This window comes from Agrilus planipennis, unplaced genomic scaffold (genome assembly GCF_000699045.2).
Source record: "Agrilus planipennis isolate EAB-ADULT unplaced genomic scaffold, Apla_2.0 scaffold86, whole genome shotgun sequence".
Taxonomy (NCBI): Eukaryota; Metazoa; Arthropoda; class Insecta; order Coleoptera; family Buprestidae; genus Agrilus; species Agrilus planipennis.
The window spans coordinates 840,745-866,401 of NW_020438863.1; the positions used below are offsets into that span (position 1 = coordinate 840,745).

At 36.9% G+C, this 25,657-nt stretch overlaps 1 protein-coding gene across 2 annotated transcripts in view; it reads right to left on the reverse strand.

Moving 5' to 3' along the window:
* LOC108735692 (zwei Ig domain protein zig-8) overlaps positions 1–25,657 on the reverse strand; it is a 202,207-nt gene that overhangs the window by 137,961 nt on the left and 38,589 nt on the right. The window contains exons 1-2 of one of the 2 annotated variants that reach the window (XM_025974244.1): positions 9,623–9,732; positions 9,341–9,407 (exon numbers count right to left, since the gene is read on the reverse strand). The gene's annotated coding sequence lies outside the window, so the exon portion shown is untranslated. Of the gene's footprint in view, positions 1–9,340; positions 9,408–9,622; positions 9,733–25,657 lie in introns of those variants that run through there. The other variant, XM_025974241.1, reaches the window with a different exon arrangement.

A 25,657-nucleotide genomic window follows, 5' to 3' on the forward strand; every position in this document is an offset into this window, starting at 1 on the left:
AAATCCTCTGTCGGGAAAAAACGAAATGACTTTCCGAACAACCCGATACAAGTTGGTGTATAGCTAGTTGCACACATTCTAATGAAATGGTACAAAACCATTAAATTTTTGTTTGGCGCGTACAGTTGGTTTCATATACGTACAGGCGTCTACGATGTAATTAATAAAAAGCGTTAAGGGTTAAATTAGGGTTAGGGCTAGTTAATAGTAGACACACTGGCAAAGGTATCGTCCAAATTTGGACGAATTACCGCTAGTAGAACCTATTTTTTCTCTAACATGGAAAAGAACTTTGCGTTCAAAAAAAACTTCTATTCTGGATTATGTTATTTGACGTTTATGAAATTATTCGATTCCAGTGGGAGTAAAGATGATTTATCCGCAACAACTTGTCTGCTGTCTGCTCCTTCAACTCTACAGTAACTAGTTGATCCGATTTGTTCGGGGGCCACTAATCAATTTAGCCCTCTGCCAGAAGCCCGCCAACGTCTTTACAATGTGGAAGGGCTCGTCGCAGCAGGTGTGAGATTCGAATTACCGAACTAATGAACCTACCACCCGGAATCCTCGTTCTACCTCCCTCAAAAACTTCCACGTCTCTTGAGGCCTGCGGCTGAACGAAATTGGATATTTCGGCTACCCCCTTCAGTTGCCCTCGAACGATGACGTCCGCAGACGGAACTTATCGCTTACAACCAACTCCACAACCGCACCTTTTTACGATTGCGACTGATGGAATCAATCAAAACTATAGTTCGGGGAGAATACACCGACAAGAAACGAGAATGATTAATGATGCTTATACGTAGGTAGCTATATATGTGCATTGTGGCATCAAATATAATGGTAAATTCGCTTCGATAACCGGAAGCAAACAAAACTGATGCAAATCGATGTTCAATGGGCACGTCGCTGTCCAAATAAAACAGCCGATTACAGCTGCATGCAACTGCATGTTTAATACCTAGCTAGACACCACACTTCCATCAAATTAGTTATGGCAAAGTTGGTGCAGCGAATGACGTAGGTACCAATAATGTAGCGTGAACGTCGCTTTTGGACGCCTCGTTAATGTGCAAGCAATGTACATTTAGATAGATATTTCTGAACGATCGTTTTGTTCTGTTATTAGAGCACGTCTTCTTGACTAAGTTGAGCCAGTACGAGAACTAAAGTTGGCGCCAGATATAGCAGCAATTATTTAGTCAGTTATACGTGATGCCAGTCAATTCGACAACGGCCTGAAAATTAACACGAATCGACGTGGTGATTGGCGAACAATAAACAATTCCAAAATTGCCCAAAGTATCTCTACCGATAATGAACATTAACGGCAACATTACTGCAGTTTAATTATTCCAATTAAATTCGAAATTGCACTTAGAATTAAATTCCGAATCACTTCAAGCGCCGAATAATTTGGCGGATTACAGATAGAAACACAATTTGGTTCATGACAAAAAGAGTGCAATAATGGACAACACACAGTATAATTTTTCAACTCTGACACGTCCCAGCAGCAACCGAAATCGGTAATAAAAGGCACTCTTGTCAGACATTTCAAAAGTTGTTTTATTAAACTCCGCAAATTTAATCAGAACTTTGGTCGCAATTGTTCTCTCTCGCTGCCATAATAAAGTTTTGCGAACACGGAGTGTCTCGCAGCGGCGCAACAAAACCGGCACTTGCCAAACGATGTTTGACTACCAATTATATTCCAATAATTGGTAAAAAAAATTAAAAATCGTTTGTACAACGAAGAGTAAACACCCTGCGGTTTGTTTTTTAATAATTACACTTCGCAAACAGATAAAGAGAGATACGTGGAGGGTCAAGGGCGGATGTATTAGATAAAAATAAACGAACCAAACCAATAGACTGGACCAATCGACCAAGTCAGTCTGTTTATCACATTATCGAGAGTTTCGACCGATTTGGACAATTGCACCTTTTCCATTGATTTTTTGGCGGGATGCTTTAGAGGGTGGCACCATTTTGTAAAGCAAAAAAAGATTTTAAAAGCTGTAGGTACCAAATTGATCTTCCTCTACTAGTTCTTCCGCCCTTTCTTTCATCCTCCTCTGTACAATTCTAAATGTTCTAAATATCTCGCACCTATCCGCGCCTCTCATTTTAGGTATGGTTACTACCACGTTTCGTTTATAATTCTCTGGGACTTTCCCCATACCGTAAATGTTACTAACTAGCTTAAACATACGATCTCCAACCTCTTGCATGTTTTAGAATTTCCACCTGTATCCCATCTATACCTGGTGCCTTATTATTCTTTAAATTCTTTAATGCTACATCGAACTGTTCCTTAATTATGGGATAACCTAGGTCACCTATCTCCACACCATCTTCCTTCTCTAATTCATGGCCTGCGTAAAGGTTCTTTAAGTATTCTTTCCACCTATCTGCCTTTTCCTCATTTTCTAACAAAATGACCCCTGCCTCGTTTCTAATATTATTAGTACTGTACCCTACATCTCTAAAATTCCTTTTAATTAAATTATACGTCTCATATCAATCCACTGTTCCTTAGCTGCCCTACACTTACTAATTACCTTCCACTTTATAGCATTATATCTTTTTTGCCCTACTTCGTCTGTCCTGTTTTCGTATTTCCGCCCTTCTTCTATTAGTCCAACAATCTTCTTTGTTTGTTTTTTACCAGAAACACAATTTTACTTATACAAACATGAATACGTTTCAATTTGCTGATATGTATTTAATCATCATTCCATTTTATTACAAGGAGTAGATTCGGTGGTAGAACGAGTATCACATATATTACACACGTACCCTTGACCCCCGCCCCGTGTATCTCTTCATCTGTTTGCCTTTGGAAAGCTTAATTAATAGGTTTGCGTTCGCAAATCCCCCGGAAAGGATGAAAGCACACGATACGTGTGTTGTTCGCCGCTCGACCCCTTACTTTGAGAAAATATTTACAGGTATATAAAGGAAAACACGTTCGTTAATCTTTTACGCAAGTCCCATTAAACTGACAGCGAATGGCGAAAATCTTCCAGGACGCTAAAATCTCCACATTAATAAGACACTTCCCCTTTGCACGACACCTATTAAGCTAAGATCTTTCGCATACGTTGTCGATACATACGAGGGGCGTTAGAAGTGGAACTAAAAGTACGAATTTATTTTAACTCTTCAATATATTCACCTGCTACCCTTATACATTTTTCCGATCATTCAATTACCTTACGAATATCTTCGAAAAAAAATGTTTTTTATTTCTCTGAACTGAAACTGAATCCTTCACTTCTTCGTCGCTTGAAAATTTCTTCCCACGAAGACTTTTTTTAATCTTTGAGAATAGGTAATAATCGCTAGGAGGTAGGCCTGGACTGTAGGGTGGGTGAGCCAAAATTTCCAAGCCCATCTTCTGTAGGACAGCCATCGCAACACGGCTCTTCTGAACAGGCGCGTTATCGTGAAGAAGGAGGACACCTTTGGTCAATTTTTCTCTTCTTTTGTCTTTGACTGCTTCCTTTAACCACTCTAGGATTAAAGCATAGTATTCTCCTGTTATGGAAACACCTATACTTTTATAATCGATCAACAGGATCCCTTCTGAATCCTAAAAGACTGTCGCCATCTTGGGTGGTGGTGTGCCTTTTTTGTGCCACTGCATAGAGTCCTGTTTGGACTCACAGATTCATAATGATGAACCCATGTTTCGTCCCCAGTAACAACTCCACTCAATACTCCATCTTTATCTTCACTGCAGAGGTCCAAAAATGCGCGAGAACACTCCACACGCTGTTGTTTTTAAAGCAAAGTGAGCACTCCCGACACCTATCTTACTCAGACTTTAGTCATGTCAAGATGATCGTGAAGAATTTTAAAAATGGTTGTATCTGATACTCCTACCATTTCTGCGAGCTGTTTCTTCTTAAGTCCGGCATCTTCCACGATTAATTTTTCGACTTTTTGAATGATTTCCGGAGTGGTCACCTCGATCAGCCAGCCTTACCGTGAATCGTCTTCAAGTGAGTCCCTGCCTTGCTTAGAGAGGGTATGCATAGTTTTACCTGGGCAAAAGTCCCCGTAAACGAATGACATCACTTCCAGTGTGGTTTGAACTGATTTTTCTTACTTAGTAAGGAACTTCATAACAGGGAGGTACTCGATTTTCTCCATATTTCACAGTTTGTTGCCGATTGACTTGTTTCGTCGACGATAGTTCAAAGACTACTGACCTAATTACGATAAAACTTGGTAGTTATACTAATAATGAGTTGCTTAATTCGTAATGACTCGAGTATATACCCTCACTGATGACCTACCTACCCATTCCGCGAACTTAAAAACGCACCCTCGTACTTATAGTCTTCACAAAAATTTCTACGTACTATTATTGCATCCACCGAAAAATATTCGCTTCAAACATAGTAAAACTCCAACAAAATCATTTTGCAATTGTCGTGTCAACACGAATGTGCTTAATGGACCCAAAAGCGATAAAACCATTAGAGTACCTACCTACCTATCATGGTTTGCACCACATCCATCTTCATATATTTCAAAAAAACACATTACAGCGCATTTATCCTTAAAATATTTAGTGTATTCCTTAAATTCAGAAATCCTATTCCTAAATGAACTTCACCTGAATATTAAGGACAAATAAAGTAAATTTTGGAAAGTTTAGATTAAGCTAAAATGACTTAAATTTACAGTATCTAAAATATCAAAATCATGAACTTTCTGGACTATTTAATATAGTTCGCTATATTTCCTCTGAATGCTTATAAACTCTCCATAAGCTACATACATAATTTTGCAATTTTTAATTCCCTATTTTACACCCTACACATCGATCATTCTTGTATAAAATCTAAACCAAAACGAGATTAAACGAAGGCGATCTCACTCTAACGATTTCTGACCAGGGTGCTTTGTTCAATTTTACCTACTCGATATATGAGGTATTCAAATAGATATTTTCGAAAAGAAAACTGTCCCTGTCTTGGCTACTTTTATTCAGGATCTCAGACTCGGCTGCTTGAAATCCACCTATATACCTACCTATAATCAAGTTAACTCATCGCCTTTAACGCGTTTTTTTGTCTTCCTTCTTGCCGACATTCTTTTAGCACCTCATCGCGTCAGGTAATTACAAACTAACAGCGCCCGCCAATCCCTCGGGTATCACACCAGAGAGTTACGTACCAACAGTCCTGTTTACACAACCGGGAAAATTGGACATAACGAACGGTCTAATTATTGACAATTATCATTACCTGCTCGTTCCGAATCGGGATAGCAATTTCTGCCCACTTAACAACCACCTACAATCTACCTGTGTTCTATTTTGGTAGATTTATAACAGAGCATTTTGGCGTTTTATTTCAAATTTCTGACCAATATTGAACGCTACTACTTCTTCTTTAACAGAGCCTTTAAGAGAATCAAAATCAGTTCATCATCATCATCATCGTCGTCATCATAACCCTAAGACTGGGTGGACATGCACCTCCACTCTTTCCTATCCTGACCTAATCTTCAAATTTTCCGAAACGTGAAGTGTCCCACATGCTTCACTACCTATTTGTGAACAGTAATCTAATCCAGATCTACCTCTACTCCTTGTAAGCCTGAGATGGTGTCCTACCAACCTATTTCGCCTATTTCTTTTTGATTTCCTTATAACTTAACCTACCCTTTATCTCCTCATTTCTCTCCGTGTAGTGCTCCGCGCTCCAGACATAGAAGTGACTTCTTTCTGTTGAAGACGACTCGACCCTATGATATCCTTTGTTTTATATTTCTACTACTCCTTGCATCCTCAATTATCTAACTTCCTAGATACGAGGGTGGATTGATAAGTTTCCGGCCTGACCAAGAAAAACAAGGTTTTTAAAAATTTTTTTTTTTTATTTCTCAACATAATCTCCTCCAAGGCTGATACATTTCTCATAGCGGTGTTCCAGTCTATTAATGCCATCTCTATAGACTGATTCGTCAAGCTCCTCAAAATAACCATTTACAGCTTCGATTACTTCTTCATTGTCCGCAAATCTCTTACCGCCAAGCCATTTTTTGAGATTAGGGAACAGAAAATAGTCACTCGGGGCTAAGTCTGGAGAGTAAGGAGGGTGCGGCATCAATTCAAACTTTAGATCGTTGATTTTAGCCGTCGCAACGATTGACGTGTGCGCTGGTGCGTTATCGTGATGAAACAAGATTTTTTTCTTCGCCAGATGAGGTCGTTTAATTTTCACCTCGTGGCTCAAACGTTGCAATAAGTCTGCGTAGTATTGACCAGTGATAGTATTACCCTTTGCAAGGTAATCAATGTATATAATACCTCTTGCATCCCAAAAAACAGTAGCCATAACCTTGTTCGCCGAAAAAATTGTTTTTGCCTTCTTTGGAGTTGGTTCCCCTGGTCCAATCCACTGTTTAGACTGTTCTTTGGTTTCAGGAGTGTAGTGGTGGACCCACGTTTCGTCAACGGTTACGAATCGACGCAAAAATTCGCTTGGATTACGCTTATACAATGACAAATTTGCGGTAGAAATGTTTTTTCGAATCAATTTTTGGTCGACTGTTAGCAAACGCGGCACCCATCTTGCACAGATCTTTTCCATATGCAAATGTTGGTGCAAAATATGTTGCACACGTTCATATGACATCTTACAGGTCTCAGCTATCTCACGCACTTTCAATCTGCGGTCTCCCAGCACTATTTGATGAATTTTTTCGATCATATCTGGAGTTGTGACCTCAACGGGGCGTCCTGAGCGAGGCCCATCAGAGGTGCTCACACGACCCTTTTTAAACTCGGAAACCCACTGCTTAACGGTTGAATATGACGGGGAGGATGTCCCCAGTGTTGAGTCCATCTCTTTTTTAATTTCCTTCGGCGTTAACCCCTTCAAATAAAAGTATTTGATGACAGCACGATTTTCCTGCTTTTCCATTTTTACGAAAACCACAGAGGCGTCTTGTTCAGCGTGCTGTCAAACCTACACTAGCAAGGAGATCGGGCTGAAACTATAGCTACAAGCTATCCAAGGATGGTACTATAGAATGTCACCTCAAGGTAGGCCTAGTGGCGTCATCTCTTGGTTAGGCCGGAAACTTATCAATCCACCCTCGTACCTCCGTCTTTTAATTTTTCGTCTCGTATCTTTACATTCACTCTTCCTACATTTCCTTTCCTATATTTTCGTGTTACTATTGTTTCTATCTCTAATTACTCCTTGCTAGATACTAATACTGCTATGTCATTTGCAAATCTAAGCATACTAATCTTTTGACCCTGTATATCCTTAAAATTGTCCTATCTTTAATGATATTTATCGCGTCTTCGATACATAAATTAACAAGTAGCGTGCACCCTTGTCGAACACTCTTCCTAACATTAACTTCCCTTACTTAGTTACTGATCAAGATCTTCACCTGTCCATCTACCTCTATATTATCTCATCCCTACATTTTCAAGTATATTTCACAACGGTTTCATCAAAGATAATGTAATAAAATTTACTTCGTGTCTGTTTTTGGGAAATACCTAAAGGAACACATAACAACAATAAACGAATTAGCACAAGCACTGTTCACTTTTCATTCATTCATAATACTCTCACACACCCCCTAAACTAGACGAATGGCGCCACATGTACCGGCATTTATCATTTTAACACAGAGCCAAAACCGAATGGGTCTTCTATTTGCTTTAGATAAATTAATTTTTCCTGGGACCACTTCCACAAGGGTGCTCGACTGCCGGCAACATGCAATTAATTAAAATAATGGCCAGGATGGGATTCAAAACGGCGGCGGCGCATGTTCAACTTCATCGCTATTTCTGTTGTCTGTCCCATCCATACTACGCTAATTGGAAGTACATTTTGTGATTAAACCACCAAAACATTAGCCCTTCAATGTTCGCAAATAAACGGTGGATTTGTTCTCTTGGTTATCAACGCCCAAACGCGCGGTTTTATTAAAACCCTTTACTAAAAGTTCGCGAACTACATTAATCAGTTAAGACTGCCTAACAAATCATACCAAAATTTTAACTAGGTATATCATCGAACATAAGTAAACCATTATTCAACTATTATGTTTGAACGTTGTTACAAATTTCTTAACTACCCTCCGTCCACATAATAAAATAAGACACCACCCTTCAGAAGTTAAAACAACCACTAAGTAATTTAAAATACTTACAAATTTTTAGAATCTATTCAATCCAGCCTTGTGCTTAAACGTATTTGAATTGGCTATAAAGGCCTAACCACAACAAAATTTTAAGAATTTCAAAACAACTCCCTACTGAGTTACTGTGTTACAAAAAACAAAAAAATTACCTAATACTAAAAAGGAATAAATAAGTCAGGCTAGGAAGCATTCAACAATTTGAAAATGGCTACCCTTAAAAGTATTATAAACTAAATATAATTCGAAAGAAAGAAAAGGAGATTTCAAAGTTAAATTTACAACTTTTTCTACAGCCTATAATTGACGTTATTACCTTCCGCTTTCTCGAATTAAAATAATTGGCGTTTTTACGAATGGCGTAGAGCCTTTATAATCCAATTTGAAAATGTTGACTCCTTCAGGTTGTTCTTTCAAAAAGTCTCTCTTAACAGAAAGCAAAGAAAACAATGAAACTTACGCTTTCTATTAATTATTAGTAAGACAAAGGAGTATTCAAGACAGTCAAATTAAATCAATTTAAAGAAATAATTAGCCGAAAACTCTTAGTGAAAGATTTTTGATATAATACAGAATAAACTACAATTGTAGAAGTTTCACTTACTTATTATTAAACGTTGATTTCCTGATCCTGAAGGAGCCCTAAGTGGGCGAAGTCTACATCGAAGTTTACCTAATAAAGAATTGAAACTTCTTCAAATATAGTTTATTCATATTTCGCAGTAAATGTGTAACATCACCAACAAATAGCGTTATAATCCTATACACTGCTATAATTATATAGATACGACTGATAGTACAAATAATGTGGTTGATGGCTATCCACTAAAATTTTGCCAATTAATTTCTATTTGCATTCGATAACGAACTTCTTGTTATCAAACAATTGTTCTAATTAGGTAGGAACATTGGGACACATTGGTGCCAATTTATACCTGCCATATTGTTCAAATACCTACTTAATTAAATTATTTAATAGCTGAAGACTAATTAGATCCCTGTATCGTAGGTACATACATATAAATAGATGGACTAAAATCAAAATTCCCAAAATAATAATATTCAATAGATAAGCATCCATTAGAGACGCATACCTAATATTGTTATTAAATTCAACATAAAACTTTAAACTTATAAACTTACTTACATTGGTGACTTAAGCATCCTAGGTATTCAAAATGGCTGATAGATAGGAACAGCACGATAAACAACACCTGAAATAGGATACAAAATGATAACACTGCTCCATACACCAAAAATATTTATAAACAATAAACAGTCTTTAATATGTATAAAACATACGCCGATATTTCAAAGTACTCTTTAGCTTTAACTAGAAATCAATTTGCAATTTTGCTTTCGTTTTATACATTATTATAACCAGTTTTTTAAAACGATATTTAAGTAATATTTATTTGTAAATACTTACGTAAGTAAAAAATGCATTCAGGAACAAAAAAAAAAAAAACATTTCCGATTAAGCGAACGAAATCGATAAGAGCGATCGATATCAATTAAGATGTCCTGCTTTATCATTTAACGCGATTACACGGCACCGGAATAAAATACTCACTTTTACGTAATCATAAGACAAACAGACCTGCAAAAAAATGCTAACTTAATCGGTGCTAGCATTCGTCAATTGTCGGAGTTAATTCGTGTAACCATCCTTTGACCTATGTGACCTTTACGAAATAAGCAACCGATCTACAATAAAATTACTGAAAGAAAGCGTTGACGTCATCGACACTATCTGTCTTCGTAAGATGAAGATTATAAACACATTTCTATATGTGTAGACACATTGTAAATAATATAGACGATTTCGCTTCTAAATTATAATAAATATATAGCATAGCATTAAGGATTCGCTATACTACTGACAGTTTAAAAATTAATTTTATTTCAAACTATATGACATTGTTAAAGTGTTTCAATAAGTGACTAACAACAGTATAATTGCTACAATTTTGAAATCTGCAGCAAATACGTTACCTAAAACGAGTTTTGGTGAAACATATCGGTAATTGATCAGCACCGATAACTTTTTACTCTTTGCAAATGCAATTTAAAAAAAATTGTTGTTGGTTTTGGAAGATCGGTTTAGCATACAAAGTGCTTTTAATTATTCATCGAAAACCGATGAGATAGCAGCAAGTTTCAATGTTCTGCCTTTACATGCAGCCTGATTTCCAACTAGAACACTTTAACTTTTCCCTTAATAAAACTTGGATTAGCTGATGAGCATCAAGTCCATGAATAATTCATGAACAAACCTGAGCCAAATGATAAAGTGCATAACAGCAACAAATTTTCTACATTGGACGCAGACATTTAATCATTTCATGCTAGAAATGAAACCCCAGGTCGATTAAAATTGAACTGGGGTAACAAATCAGGGTGGAGCAGCACAAAGTAATTGTACCTATTTTTAATAATAGCAACCGTAAGTCCTGAACTAGAGAACTCATGATCCAGACCTGTTGAGTTAGATTTAGAAGTGTCTCCAATTAAAATAGAAATGCAAACTGTATCTAACCTGAAAAATTATTAAAATAGACCTTATTAACGTCCAGGTCAGATCCAGGTATACTGGAGCATCTCCCCAGTTGGACTGACTGACTACTTTTATGATATGGCCCCTATGAGGATACCCTACTGCAACCCTTTAACGGCATGCTTTATTTCACCTGATCCAGGCCTAATTTAGGCACCCGATTTAAACCCTTTTAGGTCCACACACAGTAGTCCTACCTAGGTCAAGTCAAAATGTTTTAAGACATTACATTTTCAAAATCAGATAACTTGATCAAGCCAAATTATGTACATGGGGTGGTCCAATCCAGATCAAATCTGGCTCCATAACTGGATATATATTTCCAATCAATGTCACCCTTAACAAATTTCTGGTTTAATTTTATATTATCTATGGTCAGAACCTTAAAAGGCAATGTGATAATGCTCAAGTACTTTATGCCTTACCTGAGGTAACCTCTAATAAATCGTGTAAATCCTGCAAGGTAACTGCTGATAAGTATTAGCATTATAAATAACTCGAGCTTCTCCAGAACGATTTCTGAAGTCGAATAAGATTAAGATGGATTTCGTCAATACCAATATCCATCTAGTCGTTATCAATAACGAGTCATCGTACCGTAGCAGAGGCCCAAGTGAGAGGCGGATAGCGCGAGGTATCTCCACGTGAATATGAGTCTTTTGAAATTTCCTGCTACGTTCACCACTTTTCAAATTTCCTGCTGACTTCTAGCCAATATTTAAATTCATAGAAATGCGCATCTCCGAGTGCAAGCACGTAAAGGCAAGTTGGATATCCCATCCCGTCTAGTCGATGCATAAGATCGCATTGCACATTTCATAAAGGTGCACGATATATCATCCTGGAAACGGGCCACCGATCGGGACCCCTGATTCGGGAAGAGACGGCCGACAAGGGGAAGTAAAAAAAACAGGTACAACTATACAAACACACATGCGAACTTACAGCCACCTTGGAGTAAGAACACCACGAAGTACTACCAATAAAAGAATTGGACGAAAGTTAAATAAAAATGGTCAAAATCCTTTAATGAGGGATTAAACAATTACTGAAGAAATAAAAGATGTTATTCCCTTATAAATAAATATTTATATTTATTAAACCTTTTCAACAATATTTCTTTGTTCATAATTACCTAATTCTCTTAAATTACTTCATTAAAATAACATTGCATTGTACGTAGAATAAATATCAAATAAGTAAGGGAGTTACTCTTCGGATTCTGGTTGTGAAATATTTATAAACGGTCCACTATTCGAGTTACTTTTGCAGGGACTGACTGTTGTAGTTACTGCGGTATCTTCACAATTAGTAGGGGTAGTATCAGCTTCAGTCGATGTTGGAGGTTGTGTCATAAATGTCGATGTTGTGTTTCCTTCATTGGGGTGTTGAAGTTTATTCAAAACTTCAACCGCTTCTTCCCCGGTGACAATAGTTTCGTGGGCGGTATCTATGCTGTCAGGGACCATGTCACCCATCGACTCAAATGAACTGTCCGAAAGATTTATTGCTAAATGAGACTGTATCAAAGGTATCGTGATTACTTTGATACTTTCAGGATCCACAGGGTCTTTGACAATCGTTCCAATTTCTAGGGGTAGCTTTTCTTTTGTTTTGTTGGTTTTGGAGGTGCATGAAGGTTTTGAGTAGTCTTTCGTGTTCGATACAATGTCTACAGGGAAATATTCTATGGTTTTGTTTAACGATGGGAATGTTGGACAGGGCTTCTTATTGGGTAATACGTCAGGCCTTTTGGTCATCGTTTTTAATTTCGCTGATGGAGTACAGTGACCTTTTGGTTTAGAATTAGTTGAGGTAGATGATGGAATCGATTGAATAGTGACACAATTCTGATTGCGTTTATTAATTTTCGAGTTATCATCATCGCCCACTTCAGTTTCTAATTTCAACGGAATATAATGATACCGCCTTAAGGATTTTCTGTTGGCACTTTTCAATCTATTTCGACCACTTCTGAAATTTCTTCTTCTATCACTACCTTCCTTTCTCATCTTTTGCAACAATTTGCGATTAAAATCCTTGAATGTTACTAAATAAAACCCCTAAAAGAGCAGACCTAGAAGCTACAACAGGAGTATTATCCCTAAAAATTGTTACATTACCATCGGTTTTGAATCAAAATGTGACGGCATCTTTGTCTGGCGGTAAATTTCTTCGGTTTGATCTTCAGGTAGCTCATCAGAACGCTTCCTTAATTTCAGACACGGTCTAAGACTGTTACACAGTTCTTTTGAAGCTGGCTTAACACCTGTGCATTCAGAATCCTCAACGACCACGTCATCTTCACCAGCAATAGCTGCGTCTCTAACACATGTAACCGATCTAGACCTCACACCAGAACGAAATTTACAACCAGAACAAGAAGACCATCTGTCAACTTTCCACCTAGAAATTATATTCTCTATTTCATTTCAGTATCATTTTATTGTAGGCACATGTTTTGTACCTTGTTGGACAAGGATTGGAATTACAAATTCGTGTCTTAGGAAGAGGTTTATCAACGGGGTCGCAATAGCTCTCATCAACCCTTCCTGCCTTCTCTTCCAGACACATGGGCCTTGCAGTTTGTATACCACCACCACATCTACTACTGCAAGATTCGAATTCAGTAAATTCCCAGTGGTAGCGGGGTAAATACGAAATTTGTGATCTTGGTTCAGACCATTTGTATTTGTAACCCACATTTTCCTTTTTAAAAAACACTACCTGAAAAAACACCAAGATTTTCCTAAACTTATTATATCTATAAGGTTTTTCATGACTTTGGTGGTAAAAAATGTGAAGTAGACATTATTTTTAGTCGAAATATTGAAAGAATGTGACTTTATCCCGTCGTTTAGAAGTCGAAAGAACTTTAATAGTAGGATCGCGATAGGTCATCCATTAACTCCTCCGAAAATTTGTTTATAAGTCAAGAGGTCCTGCACTGCCGGCAGGAGTTCGTCATCTGAGAGAGAAGAGAAAGTATTTGGCTTATAAATTTCTGTCATCCATCTTATTTCAGAGGGAGTGCCGCAAGTAGACGTCGCCCTTGCCCTAATTTCCAACAACAATTTCAAGAGAATGTTAAAGCAGAGCGCTATTTGAATCGGCGTACCATTAGACAACGATTAGACGTTGAAAGTTGTACTATAAAAAAAATTTAAAGGACAATAAATTTTCATTTTGTTCCCGTCAAATTGTCTCGCAATGTGCACGTTTCAATATTAAATTGAGTCGTGAATTTTCAATTAATTGTACGACTTATTGTAAGGAATCTTGCTCCGTTGTTAAATTACGTCAAATAGTTCGCACAAAATTCCTTCACTTGTATTTCCTTCTCGACTCTCAACCTGTTTAATTTTCCCCTTTTATCGCACCCCTTCTTGGGCTAATTACTCTATTAGTAGTGCTAATTGTCAACAACCTTTGTCATATGCGAGCAAGTGCATGGAACGTAGGGTGTAGTTGTAAAGGTTACGTTAATGTGATTAAATTTCTCCCTCTCTATGTCTGTGTCACTCTCTCTCTCTCTCTCTCTCTATGGCGCAATTGGTGTTAAATCTTTGCAACATTGTAACTTACGAAAAACACCAATTCTTCTTGTAACGGTCCAGAAATTGTCAACAACTCTTTCTCCGGTTCAGGGTGACTGTAAATAGCTTGGGTTCCTGCCATTTTATAATCACCGTCCAATTGTTCTATACTAAACAATAATTAGATGAGTATATAAATTAATAATCAATAATAATGCATTAATTGAAGCATGACACCCACTGTTTTCCGTTCAGTAAGAAATGCTTTTCGTCAGCTGAACTAATAGCGATAGTGTTTTCTGAGGGATCGAGCTCTTCTATAAGAACATTCCTTGCTCCTTTTGGTATCATTATGACTTTCGTATAATCTACCGATCAGAAACAATTTTCATATTTCATTCAAATTATCTAGCAAGAAGGAAAACCCTACCGTTCCCTGGAGGATCCTTATAAACCTCCTCGACAATCTTACATTGAGTCCCATCACCTTTACAAACTCCGCAAATGTCTTCAACCGCATCAGAATCCAAAACCCAATCACACCCAACCTTCTAAGTATATGTACAATATTATTAACTGTTAGTAATTACTGTCTTGGCTTTGGTCTTTCGAAAATACAAGACCAAGGCCAAAACCAAGACAAGAGGTGTTTGAGCAAGACCAAGGTCAAGACCGAATAAGCAAGACCAAGGCCGATATCAATATTGGGACAGTCTTGGTGCTGGACTTCCTTTGCTAATCCTTAACTGATGCACAAAACAGTTACCAAAACTCACCCTACAAACACCCCCAATACAAGTGTCTCTTGAGCCACTTCTACACTTGGTGCCATCCTTTACGCGAGGTTCCAATTTGCTGAAGAAATGTTCGTTTATACAATACAAACCACAAGGATCGTCTAGAAGAAATTGATGACATGACTCACTTAAGCTGAAACTTTATTGAAAGAACTTCCTCACCGGATTCATAGTATGGGATCCAAGTATATAACTTCCCATTAAACAGTTTACTATCATGTTCACTACACTGTTGGGCCCTAAAGGACTTTGTACCTGAAGGACAGGGCTAGAACGATCAAATGATATAGTATGGATGGTCCTAACCAGAGAAAGAACGATCCAAGCGAAAGAAGACGAAGTGAAGAAAGTTTAGAAGATGGAAGATTTTGTTTGATATTGTCTTACATGGGTGTTACACATTCTAAATTTCTTCTTAATTCCGATGCAGTACCTCCCCTTGTGTTTTGGCACAGGGTTGTTACACTGTCTCTTGCAATACGAAACACCTCCGCCACAACTAACAGAGCATTCTCCCCAATCACTCCACTCACCCCATCCACCGTTTATTGCATCAGGACGTGTCCCCTCCTCGATGCATTTTAAATTGTAACACCACTAAAATGTACCGATAAATAAACGATTTCAAAAATTTTGTTGGAAGAGAAAGGTACACCTTGTTCTCTCCACATTTTGTACCATCTGCAGGAGGTTCGCCCAACGTAGTGCAAGAATCCGGTTTGGTTTTGCACAAAAGTCTCTTACAAATGTTCTCTGGTTCTTGGTGACACAACGTTGATCCAGGGAATATCATATTGCATTGATAGTCAGCATCATAGACCGAACCAGGTAACATCTCAGCGAATTTGTATAATGTTTCTTGAGGCCTGTCGTTCAGACATTCCCCTAGATCATTCCTTGAATTTGAATAACATCATTTTTCTTGAATAGAGGAATAGGAATCGAAATAACCAACGAAAGAGATACAGATATTTACATAGATGGAAACCAATTGAAAACAAAAGTATAGCAAATATAAAAACAACATTTCGAGTTCCAAAAACAAAGCTATGGGTACAGTAACAATGGGTTTGATAGAGAGGCCAGTTGAACGGGAATTTCGAAAATATTTAATTGTTATCTTACTCGAACAAAGTTGTCATAAACTTTTTACTACATGGGGACCAAATATTTGTATGCGAGTGAACGTATGGGGCCATCACATGGTATGAACCATCTTCTGCCTTGGACGAACATCCTGAAATATCTTCTGCGTCATGAGAACAACCCATGCTAAAGATAGATATAAATATTTGAGAAATCACCACCTTAATAATTTTATTATGAGCATGATGTTGATCAAATCAACAACTACAAATTATTGATTGTANTATATTGAATGTTTAAAGGCAAAAAAATGTTGTATTTGTCTAATTTCAGATAAATATCTTTTCTCCGATGCAATCGCCAAGGATCTATCAAAAAATGAATTTATTATCAATCAGAATCAAAGAAAAGGCTGAGCGTTGAGCCTACAATTTTCATAAATATGAGTTAAAAGGAACTGAAAGGTTGGATAAAGTAAATATTGCCCTCAAGAGAGCACGTCAAAGCTGCGTTATTAAATTTTCCATTTTATTTTTCCTTTCTAACTCGATTTAGAGAACATTTTGTTAAATGCCGTAAAAAAACGTACCTATAGGGCTCTTCTCCCTCTCAACTTTTCTATAGCGTTCACAATGGAAAATAAATACTTTGAAAAAGTTACATTTCTTAGAAAAAGGATCAGACCGTCAGATGAAAATTATACTACACTCTTTACTTTCGTGATAAACGCTTTACAAACATTCTTTCCTTCTGAAGTTATATTATACCTAACTGATCATTCCCGAACTGCTTTTGGCTTACACCGAGCGGCATGGCCTAGAGGTTTACACCATCGCTTAGCATTCGGGAGGACACCGGTTCGATTCCGGGTCCGTCTACCCTGGTCCAAATTAAAAAAAAATGATAAACCCATCCGCTCTAAAACTTTGTGTAAAACCAAAAGTAAAAAAAAATCATTACCTAACAGTTTTTCTACACAAAGAAATAATACGGTACCTAAACAATATGAAAAATTTCAAGTACCTAGTCAATAAAATGGCAATATCATGATGGTAAGGACTACTTATATCATCGACATTAACACTCGCTTGCCACTTGCAAAAACTATCCAGCGTGAGCTCAGCATTTGGACTAATACTCAAATCCATTTCCAATTCCTCCTTTTCTAAATAAATTATCCTAACAACGGTTAATTCCATTTCATTTCCTGATGATGAATCTCGATAATAGTCTGCCACCTATTAATAATCCTTTTTAGATATATACATTTAGATACTTAAAGTGAAACCAACAAAAAAATAGCTCTACAAAAGCATCTCCAACCAACTACTTAGGATCAGCGAAAACAAGAGCAGATATTACACATATTTGATAAAGGATATCTATGAAATTATCTGTTTTAAAAACGATTCAGAAAATAAAATTTGAATTTAAGTATAATATCAACAAGTCTCGAGGATTATAAATGGCAAAGGACGAATATACACGATGAGATAGGTATGTAATCATTTTTCAACGAACTGAAGGAACTCCAATTGGATTATATTGCTTCTACCAAGAAAATTTATTACGTACAAGGACCTTAAAGCTGCATGCTCATCTCCTACTCACGAAGGAGCGAAGGTAATAACAATCGTTCCAACACATGTTTCCCATGGATATTTTTGATAGAATGTGCTAACAAAAGTTTACTTGCAGTTACCAATTTATGTCAATTATTGCTTTATCAAGAATTAGTTTCATTTTCCTTTAATATTTAAGCATATTGCATGTCTACATTACATTTTAAGGAGTTATGGGATCAGTTATTTCTACATCGCTGAAAAACAAAGAGGACTAAGCATCAAGGACGTATCCGAAAATTGTATTTATATATTTTCTTCGTTTTTGCGACTAAACTGTTTTCCTGTGTCTGACGGAGACGAAATTAAATCGAAGGAATTCAGGAAATGAATGGTTGACATTATTTCTCAAATGATATATGAAAGGCGGTGTAAAGGGCCCTCCTTAATTCCTTTCAATGTGTCCTTGTCCGGCGATTATATATTTAACTATGTGTATATACCTATATACATAACCCTCTGTCTTGTCCGTTTCGGAAAACTTAACAAAAATTATTTGTTTACAAAATAACAAATAAATGTAATGCACTTAATGGTTCAAGCTCAAGCCTTTAAATATCTATTAAGTTGTCAAGATTGTTATGTAGGCCAAACAGGCAACACCTTTAATAAATGGATTCTACAACATTACAAAAGCTCTTTTACTAAAAATTCTGATTCCACATAACCCAAACGTTCAAATAGTTATAATCGTAATAATAATCAAGACTAGATAACAGAAGTTTCTGGTAAATTACTAAAAAAAACTTGAAACAAGAACAAAAGAATTCTAAAAATCTGTAATGTGTACAACTAGCAAACTTCAACAATAAACTAATTATAAATGAAATATGAATTGTTATCGGTGAACCGACGCTGTTGGCAGATATTATTGCATCCCATTTGCAACAACAATACGTGTTACACATTGATTGACGCCATATATTTTCAGTCTCGCGGTCATGTTTGCCATAAATAAACATAAAATATGAACGCTAGAACTATTTGCAAATTTGTATGCTAATTTTCGCATCCGAGCAATGGAAACTACAAACGCGATTGTGTTTTAACAAATAATGGAAAAACAATGTTGAAAATATGATATCACTTTTTTTATATTGTCGCCATTCCACAATTATGATGATAACTGTTCACAAGAATTTTCTCAGATGCAGGAAGAGTTCACAAAAAGGCTTTTTTTGATATAAATGTTCGAGCTTCATATATTATATTGAGCTTTGCTTGAACTTCAAAATATATGTCAATTAAAATAAACCTATAGTAGTTTAACTAAAAAAAAAAATAAAGATTGCGATGGCTTCCTCAGATGGAAGAATTCTCATATTGCTTAGCTTGTCAGTTATTCCGTCAAGCGAGAAAATTTGCTGTGTAACCTTTGACCGCGGTTCTAAATTCTATAATGGACGTATGAATTAATGAAAATATCCTCTAGCGATAGCCTACACTTAGACGCGCAGAACGAAATAATTTATTGTCTTAAGCGGCGATGTAATGAAGAGCCGATATAACTATTATTTTCTTGTTGAGATCACCATGTCGCGTCGCCAGTACGGGAGAAATCAATTAGAAACGCCATCTCATATTTCCGCAACCCACAACCTTGCATAATGGCTTGCGGATTTTTATTTTGCATTTTTCAAAATGGCCGCGGCCGGCGAAGCCATTAAACATAAATTTCGCGCAGGCCTGCGTGCCTAACTCACATGTGAAACTAACAACAACAGGTGAAAGGATTGGCATTTGACAATAACAAACGCAGTGCTCAGAACTATAAACGAAGGCTAATTTTATTCAATATTTTAGTAGCAGACAATTTAGCTATTTCAGAAGCAAATATCCTCTATAAAATTATAGAAATTGAAACAAAATCAACACTAACTTGGTCTTGACATTACCTAATGTTCCTTTTTATTTCATGGCTTTCATCAGTTTGAGTGAGCATTATGAAAAATACTTTTTGCATTTGGATAATTTCATTTTGTACACCCTGTACATTTCTATGACTAGTTCTTTATGTAAGGCGCGTTTATGAGACTGTTTCTTGTTCTTACAAATATATAGACTTCATCTCGTCATTTTATGGACGCTTTCAGACTAAGTGCGATACGAACTACTCCTTGTACTCATAAACATTTTAAACTGTCACGGCTTGATACAAATGAGATGCCATTTCGACAGAAACACAAAACACCCATCGAAAGCACATCCATAATTCAAAGCGCTAATTTTACAGGTACTTTTTAGTTGCTACAGTCCTTTGTCCAAGCAGGACATACATAATTAATAACCTGATTCATTTCTACTTTGTTTCTATTAAAAAAAAAAAACAAAATTTCTTAAGGAACATTTTCCTTTTGTTTTTCCTCACCAAAAATGTTTCCGCTTCACGTTGGTTTCAAATGATAAAGCGACAGAGTGTGTTCTCAATGTACCCGCCAGAAGATCTTTATTGTACCTTTGGTTCTTTCTTTGGCGACTTTTCAGCGTCGCTAAGATAAATTCCCCTGATGGTGTCGCTATAGCAAAACTGCTTTCCATAAATCAGCGACACATTCAGTGGTGACGATGTTCAAAAGCAAAAAAAAGAGAAGATGAAAGGCGACCAGGTGCATCTAGCCGCTATCGTGATATATACGATACATTTCAAGCTTTTTACTAATGCATATAAATCATGCAAACATACGGACAAACAAAACTGGTAATAGTTTCTACAATACAGAAAAAGTTTTCCTAGTAGATAGTAAAAATCAATGAAACTGATAGGTATATGTTCCAGCCTGAGCAGCGACACTAAAGGGCATCCCGAGCTACTTTCTACTATAGTTACGCCAAAAAATTCTACTGAATTCGTCATCTCGTTTAACTCACCATGTTCATGACTGTCATTACATACAGTTCTACATCCGAACCCTTGTGGTGATTGATAAATCTTTTGTCGCAAACCACGCACGTTTCCAACCAGCGTTCTACATTTTCAATACCACGCGCACGATGGGTCCCAGACGATGGAACCTTTCCGCTGTCAAAATATTCTTTCCGGAAACGTTTCTTCCACGACACCTCCCAGTCGTCACCGGATGTGCATCGTTTATCTCGATTACTGGTTGCTTCCGCAGGTTCGTGATAACGATCCTTGTAAAGGACGTGGACGAGTTGTCCCCTTTTGTTAGGTCTGTGATCCATCATGGGCTCTATATAGTATTTTTGACCGTCCAACATAATATAGCCAATCTATCAATAAATTCATACGTAAAGATGATTTCGTGAGGAATAAAATAAGAAAAAGATAATTTTGAATTTTTGGGTTTGGCTCTAGATATTGGACTTATTTGTGTTATACCATGATGGAAATTACCCACCAGTCCGTCACAAGCTGATACAGCAACTCTGGACTTTTCTACATTCCGCACATTTCCAGTATAGTAACACAATGATGTATCATTAATCCTTTTCACGTATCTCTTTCCCACTTTTTCTGCTACGTCCCGTTTTTCCAGGATGGCATTCGAAGATAGGAAGTCAGTATTTGGCCACAAGTCCAGATAATGGATTCTGCTACCCAGTACGATTCCATAAGTGACGTAAGGATGTCTAATAGATCGTCTGAATAATTTCGTGCCTGTTCTAGTGGTAGGAATTCTTCTGAAGAACTGGGGTATATTGAACGATGAAAACTCTCCATCTCGGGTACGTTTGTGGGGCACCAAGAGATCGTACTCGTTGATATCTCGCGTGAACCTACCTTGCAAGACGAATGCTTTATTTGAAGCCAAAGAAGGTGGACTTAAAAGCTATCAAGAAGGACTGATACTACAGAAAAAGAACAAGACGATTTCGATTGAAGACTCAGCATACATTCCTCATTCATTTATAAAGATATCTGTAGATTTTCCGAATGGTATGAAAGATTATGGTCCCTGCAAGTGAGAAAGGCACCGCATCCTATAAATCGATTGATAAGTATAGTAAATGTGTGAGTTGTGATCAATAGAATTTATTCGCTATCAGTTACATATTACTATTGCTTCCAAATGATTACATCATATAAAATGTGGATGGCACCTACACAAATAATCCCTGCCGAAATAAACAATTTAGGTTAACGAGCCAAAACATCATTTGTTCTGTTCGCAATTTTTGACATAAATTAATTTGAAAACGACTCCTGCGTACACAATGGTAAAAAACGAGACTAATCGGATTTTCCAGGGCCACAATTACCATGAGAAAAGTCCTCGCTGTTCATATGTAAATTTTCAAAAAACCGCGGCCTCCGCTTCAAAATCGTTTTTTCTTTCCCGATGAGATCAGAAGGTACGGGAAAAAAAATTCAAGTCTAAGTTTGCGATCATTATTTAATATCATCATCGTCATATAGTCGTCGTGGTCGTCGTCAAACTATCTATCGGTGTTTACATCAACCTGCATTCGCGTTATGCTAATCGACTTGTCAGACCACTAATCATTTTGATTTATCGGTTGAATGCTGCTCGCGATACTTTTCAACCAATAACATCGGACCTCCACTCCCATTAGACACAACATTCAGTTCCTGCTACAACTATTATTTCCAACAATAGAATTGCGTGTCATTTTCTCGCAGAAAACTTTCCATAAACGTATAGGAGAATGTTATAAATAATAAGCTTCACAAACTAATGGCATTATTCTATCAAAATTAATTTCGATTCATACTCTACACGTATAACGAACATCTAAAAGCTGTCTTACCATGGACGGGTGATCTCTTACAAAATATGATCGAAGAACAACATGAAATTATTACCGCAATTTTAACAAACATTGATACTAAATTTATTGTATAGGATTGACAAACACTTGACAGGAAACAAGTAGATTCTGTCTCAATCAATATAAAATTGAATACAATCACAAATGTCAGGAAGAGCGACTCTTAAAAGAAATTGATCTTTTAAATCGAAGCTTTATTTCCCTAGACAAAAATTTCCAGTCTCTCTCCAGTCTCTCAGTCTTTCAGTCTTTCAGCGTCTCTCGCAGTCTTTCACAGTCTCTCAGTTATTACCTAGGTGTTTTTATGGATCTCTCACAATCTTTGTATAAGAGACTCGAACGTTAAATTGTTAATTCAGAGATTCGAGTCTCTCGCAGAGAGACTGAATGAATAAAACTGAAAAATTGAGAGACTCGAGTCTCTCGTATAGACTAGAATCTCTGAGATATGTTGAACTTAGAAAATTTTAACCATGTCTATCGAGACACCACTTATTGAGAGATTCGAGTCTCTCGTTCAGAAACTTGATACGAAATGAGGATCTCTCTATGAGCGACTCAAGTCTCTCGTTCAGAGACGCTAAACAGTTTTTTCGACAGTCTCTCTCAGCGACACCAGAGAGACTCGAGTATCGCTTTCAGAAACTCTGAGAGACTGAACATTTTTATCTCGAGTTCTCACCAGAAAAAAAGGTCTTAAATCATTTCTATCTCAATTATTTTACAATTTCTTCCATTTATAGTAAATCTTTTATATTTGTCACTCCTAGGTATTGTTTTTATAAAACTTTTAATATACTTATATGAGAACTTCAACAATTTAATCACAATTACCTATGGGGTATGGGATGTTCCAGTTTTAGAGAAATGGGTGCGTGTCCAACCAGTCGTCGCATTGATGCCCGTACGATTATGATGATCTTAATTCGGCTAATTAATATTTAATAATAAAATCAATGAGCGTATGTATCACGGCTTATTTTTAGAACAATAGAAAAAAGTTTACAAGCAATGGGTGACGAACGAATAAACGTGTAGTATCGGCAAAAACTAATTAAAAGCTACAATAATTTATTGCCCTTTAAACGACGACTTAAATGAACCGAATGATCGATTATAATAAAGCTCGCCGATGACCCACCAACAACGACAAAAAACTATAACAATAAAATTATGACATAAACTGCTGTTACATCATCTTATTTGTCATGCATTTTTCTTACCTAATAAACCTGTAGATTCGCTTGCAGACTTTTTAGATTTGGCTTTTTTACAACAAATTGTATCACCAGTACAATAAAGACATAGAAACAATAGTGATTCTATGGCACACATATATGTATAAGGTGATCCATACGGAGTTCCCATTTGCAACATCATAAAATAAACGATATAACAGCCATAATCGTTTGATTTGCAGTAATTATACTCAGCTTACATGAATCTTCTCCAACTGTGAAGAATTAATGACACACATCAGTAGCTTAACAACCAATTCCATTACATTAATACGATAGTAAGTGATTACAATCACAGCTACAAATGTTATGGGCATTTTCTTGCACAAAATATGGGACCAATAACTTTGTGGAAATATAACTGTACAAAATAAGACAGTGTATGGTTTAAAATAGTTTAGAAATAATTCATTAAACGATGTCTATTTTGTCGAAACTGTCTACTGCGTGCTGACGAGGTCCAATGAGATCCATTTCCTTCCCGGGGATGTACAACCTTCGGATTGATCTTCCCACTCGAGGAGAGGTTTTAGTCGATAAAAATCGGACACTACTTCCCTTCAGGAGGTGTCTTTTAAGCATTTCCCCTTCTCGAGAATAATCTAAGCAAAAGAAGAAACTGAAACCGTCGGCTGAAAAGGACCTGAACTGAGGTAGGCTCTCCTTGTAGTGAATCCAACACTATCCAGTCGTACGGACAACTGGGTGTCTTTCGAAGATTTCCCCTCTTCCACAAAAAAAACTGAAACCGTACCAAGCGGTATCGCCCAGAGACCATTGCTTAACATTCGGGAGAACACAAGTCTGTTCTGGTCCAAGTTTTCCTATAGTTTATTTGAGCCGCTTAAGCAAATACTGGGGTAGTTATATTCCATAGATAATCTTCAATTCTCTTCTGTATTCACTTCGTCCGTCTCATCTTTCTGGCCCCAATCGCCACCCACCGGTTTCCACGATTCCAAAAAGGATGTTGAAGAGGATTTCTCTCCGGACTCTCCGGGACAGTATAGAAGAACTGCCCGCCCACCAACATTAGAAGGGGATGGGGGTAAAACACCCAAAAGCTTTTTTTTACCAGAACCAGCTTGAACGTGTTGATGAAAACCGATAATCCAAAATCGCGACTCTTATAGATATGGCAACATTGATAGAATGCCGACAAAGAAGCAATATGGTTCGAAAATCATGGTGATGGTAACGTGTAGTAATAGTAAACGGTAGAACTGATGTGAGCTTCGCAATCAACGGAGCGTAAAATGAAACAGAAGCAAAACAAAACGAGTTTTCTTGTTGCATACATGCATCCACAATAAGCGGCGCTGTTCTTGGTGGCCGACACCCAGGTTATCAAACCACCGACGGGAGTGATATTTTAAATCATTACCAGCGATATTTTATCACCGCAATATACATACGCATAAACTTCTAGCGCCTCTTATAACAGGCAAACGCCATTCCCATGTCTATAAATCTGTTTCAGTTTAACCACAACAATAATATTCAGAATGATGGAAGCTAAATTAGTTGTATGGTATCTACATATGTACCTACATGCATCAGTTGTAAACTAGTTTCAAAGTAAAACAAAAGAAGTTCCTTGGATAAACGCACATAAGTATACAGCAAAGTTTACTTACAATAAAAAAAACGTTGAAGAACAAAGAACACTTAAGATAACAAGTGTGACCAGTTCAAGCGCCAGTATTTGTAGAAACTCTTTCGTTCATTAAGGAGTGAACCAACTCCACTTTGGATTTCTTATTTTTTTGTCTTTCATTTGTAGAATAATTTCATTATCTATTCGAATAATCCAGACTATCCAGAAAACGATATTTTACTAAATCACCAATATCAATGAGTCACTGTAATTCATGGT